Source organism: Eriocheir sinensis, chromosome 58 (genome assembly GCF_024679095.1).
Source record: "Eriocheir sinensis breed Jianghai 21 chromosome 58, ASM2467909v1, whole genome shotgun sequence".
Lineage (NCBI taxonomy): Eukaryota > Metazoa > Arthropoda > Malacostraca > Decapoda > Varunidae > Eriocheir > Eriocheir sinensis.
Window position 1 is genome coordinate 3852678 of NC_066566.1, and position 5738 is coordinate 3858415.

Here is a 5738-nt window from a genome sequence, read left to right on the forward strand (position 1 = left end):
ATAAAAACGGAATCTTTGTTATAATTAAAAAAGGTTAGTCCCTACTTTAACAACTCATTATTATTATTATTATTATTATTATTATTATTATTATTATTATTATTATTATTATTATTATTATTATTATTATTATTATTATTATTATTATTATTATTATTATTATTATTATTATTATTATTATTATTATTATTATGAGTACTAAAAGGAAAGGTAGGTACAGATTAGCTGACACATCCCACCTACATTCCTACCTACTTACACACACACATACATACATACACACATACATACACATAAAAGGAAGGTGATATAGCATCGTATTGCGCCCCCCCTCCCCCCCCCTCCTCCCCCCCGTCGTGGCTTACTACAAATTATTAGTGTTTAAGTTATGCCTAGACAATGCCTGTGTGTGTGTGTGTGTGTGTGTGTGTGTGTGTGTGTGTGCAGGAGAGGGAGGGAAGGCCGGATGGAAGAAGGAAAGGGAAGGTAGGGGAAGAAAAAGGAGGGAAAGGAAAGGGATGGAAAGAAAGGAGAAGGGGAAGGGAAGAAAGGGAAGGGAAAGGAAGGACGGGAAATGAAGGGAAGGAAAAGGAAAGAAAACAAAGGAAACTGGAACGAAATGAGAGAAATAGAAAGAAGAGGAAAACAAAAACGAAGGGAAAGAAACGAGAGGAAATAAATAAAGGAGAGAATAAGAGAATGAAAGGGATGAAAAGACAAAACAAAAACAAACAAACAAACAAACGTAGAGAGAAGGGAAGGAAGAAAAAGAAACATAAAATAAAGAAATAAACAAAACAAGCGTGTGTGTGTGTATGTGTGTGTGTGTGTGTGTGTGTGTGTGTGTGTGTGTGTTCTTAGTTATGTATCAGGATTGCGGGGCAGGGCCGGACGAAGCAAGATTTAGGGTGTGGAGATGATTTGTGGACAGGTCGTGGACGTGTTTGTCTTAGTGTTAGGAGTGTGACTGGTGGTGGTGGTAGTAGTAGTAGTAGTAGTAGTAGTAGTAGAAATAGTAGTAGTAGTAGTGGTGGTTGTGGTGGTAGAAGTGGGAGGAGTAGGAGGAGGAGGAGCTGTAGTAATAGTAGTAGTAGTAGTAGTAGTAGTAGTAGTAGTAGTAGTAGTAGTAGTAGTAGTAGTAGTAGTAGTAGTAGTAGTAGATAGAGGAGAAAAAAGAGTGAAAAAATAACAAAGATAATAACAAAAACAATTGGAAGAAAAGACAAAATAGGGATAAGGAGAAGGAAAAGAAGAGAGGAGGAAGAATAAGGAAGATAAGTGGTAAAGGAGGAGGAGGAAGAGGAAGGAAAAGAAGAGAGGAGGAAGAATAAGGAAGAGAAGAAGTAAAGGAGGAAGAGGAGGAGGAAGAGGAAGAGGAAGAAAAATATGATCTTTGCGGAAACAAACTAAAAAAAAAGATCCATTTCTACCTTATTCTTCAGAGAGAGAGAGAGAGGAGTGGAGTGGAAGGGGAGTGGAGAGATCTGTGTGCTTGCTCTCAATCATAATTAACTCCTTTGAACAGAAAACGAAGGAGGAGGAGGAGAAGAAGGAGGAGGAGGAGGAGGAGGAGGAGGAGGAGGAGACTATATTATTACTGCCATACTTCTTCCTTTCTTCACTTTTCCTCTTCCTCTTCTTTTTTCCTCTTATTTTTCCTTCGTTTATTCTTTCCCTCTCATGTATTTACTCTTCCTTGCCTTCCTTCCTCTCCTCTTCTCTTCCTCTTCACTTCCTCTCCCTCTTATCTCATTTTCTCCTTCTCCCTCAATTTCTTCCCCCCTCTTCCTCTACTTATCCCTTTCCCTCCTTTTTCCTCCTTCCTCGCACCTATCTTTTTTCCTCTCTCTCTCTCTCTCTCTCTCTCTCTCTCTCTCTCTCTCTCTCTCTCTCTCTCTCTCTCTCCTACCCTCACCTTCATTTTATTCTTCCTTCCCTCCTCCCTCTCCCTCCCTCTCTCCCTCCGTGGATTCAAAGTCACCTGGCACACGCCCGCGGCCACACTACACGCGGAAAGAGTAAGTTTGCCCGCCTCATCTCCCTCTCATCTCCTTCTCATCTCCCTCTCATCTCCCCCGGTGCTGCCTTATAGTTGTTTTGAACCTCGAGAGTCTCCCTCCGCTGTCAGCTAACACAAAGAGTGGCCTGTGTTGTGTTGTGTTAGGCTGTGTTGCTTTGATTGTTTTTGTTGTTGTTTTGTGTGTTGTTTTTCCAAGATATTATATACGGATATCCTATGTCACGGTGCTATGGACTCGCTCAACACGAGTACGTATATGGCGTTGTCGATATCTATGCAGGCGGACAAAGATTCGAATTTTTTTAGTTGCTTGTGTTCACCGCCTTACTGTATGGCTGTGAGACCCGGACACCTGGAGAGTGCCTTCGCAGGGTCACGGGGTATCACTGAAATGACATCATGTTGAACCAGCGACTACCCCGTGAAACTGAATCAAGGCCTGTTACCAGCTTAGCCCGTGAACGCCAACTCCTGCTATATGGGGACTTGGCGGGCCTCCCGGTCGTCGATTCTGCTCACAGGGTTGTTTCTGTGCGAGGCAACCCTGAGTGAAGGAGACCCAGGGGACGCCCACGTAACTCATGGCCGGGGCAAATCAGCCGATCCTGCCGGGAGGGACTTGGGATGGACAGTGCAGTTGCGTGGGCTCTGGGTGACCGCTTGGAGTATGGACAGGTAGTGAGTGAAGTGACGCACCCCCTGGCGTATGCTCCCCATTAGTTAAAGTTGTTTTTGTTTTGTGTTGCTTTGTGTTGCTTTTGTTATTTTGTTTTTTGTTTTGTTTTGTTTTGCTTTCTTTTTTGTTTTGCTTTGTATGTTACTGTTTCTGGTGCCATCTTTATTTATATTTATATTTCTATTTTGGCGACTTATTTCTTAGATTGTGCAAAGTTCTTTTTTGTATTTTCCGTTTCCACTTTTTAAAATTGTTTTCTTAATAGTTTTCTTTTTATTTTCTTCTCGTTCACATTCTTGTTCTTCGTGTTCATCATCATTAACATTATTATTTTTGTTTCTCCTGCCTCCTCTTCCTCGCCTTTCTTTTTCAATGCTACTATCAATCAATCTGTCAATCAGTCAGTCAGATCAGTCAATCAATCAATTAGTCATTCAGTTAATCAACAAACCAACCAACCAACCAACCAACCACTCAGTCAACCAACCAATCAACCAACCAATCAATCTACTAATAAATTAGCTAATCTATTCCTCTATGATTACGCATTTATCAATCATTCAATCTCTATCTTTGTTTCTGATTATCCACATCTATCTATCTATCTATCTATCTATCTTCCTGTCTATTTAACTGTCTGTCTTTCTCTCTCTCTCTCTATCTATCTATCTTCCTACCAGTCTCTCTACCTCTCTCTTTTTATGTACCTGTCTGTTTAGCTGTCTGTCTATCTATCTGTCTATCGTTCCATCTCTCGTTTCGCACCTGTCTCACTACTTCTGTCTTTCTACCTATCGATCCATCTATTTCTTTGTCTCCCTGTTAATCCAGCTGTCTATCTTTCTGTCCCTTTCTGCCTGTCTATCCCTCTGTCTGTTACATCTGTCCACCTTCCCATCTGTCTGTCTGTCTGTCTGTCGTGGGCGTCGAGGCATCATAATGTTATCAATTATAGAGAATGACATTTTTCCTTCACGGGCTTGGGAAATAATTGATATAGACTACTACATCTCTCTCTCTCTCTCTCTCTCTCTCTCTCTCTCTCTCTCTCTCTCTCTCTCTCTCTCTCTCTCTCTCTCTCTCTCTCTCTCTCTCTCTCTCTCTCTCTCTCTCTCTCTCTCTCTCTCTCTCTCTCTCTCTCTCTCTCTCTCTCTCTCTCTCTCTCTCTCTCTCTCTCTCTCTCTCTCTCTCTCTCTCTCTCTCTCTCTCTCTCTCTCTCTCTCTCTCTCTCTCTCTCTCTCTCTCTCTCTCTCTCTCTCTCTCTCTCTCTCTCTCTCTCTCTCTCTCTCTCTCTCTCTCTCTCTCTCTCTCTCTCTCAATGTCTTTCCTGTAATTTGGAGACCAGAACTGCACTGCGTATTCCAGGTGGGGCCTTACCAGCGAATTATACAAGGATAACATAAGGAGGAGAAGGAGAAGGAGGAGGAAGAAGAAGAAAAAATAATAATAATAATGGGATTTTGATGGTGATAATATAGTTTCATGTGTGTGTGTGTGTGTGTGTGTGTGTGTGTGTGTGTGTGTGTGTGTGTGTGTGTAACTTCATATTTTTTCCCCCCAGTATTTGTTTTGCGTTAACGTTAAGGAAGCGCTGTTGTTTAATTCACGTGTTTACTTATTCATTATTTTTGTTTTAGGAGGAGTGGAAGAAAGACGCAAAAAATAAAGAGGAGTTAATAAGAGTACGCTGCCGCCGGCCTCTCCGCGTGCCCTGACGAAAAAAATTATATGTTTGTGGAGGTATTTTTTTTTTGCAACTCCTCGTCCTTTTTCTTCATCTTCGTCCTCTTTGCCTTCTTGTTCTTGTTCTTGTTTTTTTTCTTTTTCGTGTTGTTCTTCGTCTTTTTCGTCGTCTTCGTCTTCTTCTTTTTCGTCTTTTTTTCGTCTTTTTTTTTCTTCGTCTTCTTTTTCGTCTTCTTCTTCTTCTTCTTCTTCTTTCTCTACCTCCTCTTCCTCCTCTTCCTTTATTGCCGCTTCCTATTTTCGCTGTTTTCTTACTTCCATTCCATAGTCCCTTTTTTTTAGTTCATTTTTGTAAGTTGCACCGTCAAATCGAGTCATCTTACAGCAGCCTTCCCTTGCCTGTATTTCCTCCTGCCTACGACTTAAACTCATTCAAGAGGAGAATAGGGGCCGTATTTTAAGACACCATCGCTTCTCACATCAACTATTTCTAAAGGTCAAAGAGGGGATGAATCTGCTTTTCATGAGTGTTTTTAAGGTTCACGGTACAGAAGAAGGGTCAAACTACCACCAGGGTCATAAAACTACCCCTGGAAAGGCCTACAGCTCCTACGAAAGCCATGTCAAATATGTGAACTTGGGCGACGAATTGTTTTAAAATACGACCCTAAGTATCCAGACGCCTCTCCTTGCACCCGAAACTGAAACTAACCTCAATTTTAAATCTCTCGTTCTTTTTATGCTTTGGTTCCGAGTGGTGTCTATCGGGCTATTTTGTTGTTGTTTTTGTTGTTGTTTTTACCCTTGTGCTGCCCTCCATGCTGTATAGTCATCCTTTTCCGTTACATTTCCTTTTCTTCCTTCTCTTTTTATTCTTTCTAACTTTCTTTTTCATATTTCTTTAGCTTAACTTCCCTTCCTAGACTCGCACTGTACTTATTTATCTGTTATCTTTCTTTTTCATCCTTATTTCTTTTACTCTCTCAATCTTCGTGTTGCTTAATACTCATTTATCTACTACTACTACTACTACTACTACTACAACTACAAGTACCATTGCCCTCCCTTCTAATCCTTGTATTTTATCAATCTGCATATATGATAGAAGGAGGAGGAGGAGGAGGATGGGGAGGAGGAAAAGAAAAAGAAGAAATCCATTAACTCCTCCCCCTCTACTCTCTACCTCCCTCCCTCTCCCTCTCCCGCTCCCACTCCCCCCTCTCTGAATGGCTGGATCACTTATGGATGTGCCTCGTGCAAGCCGCGATGAGTCCAAGGCGCCGTGAATTGTTGGCCATGAATATCACACACTCATCTCGCCTAGCCGGGACCCCGATGCTTAATACATGACCAGCCTCA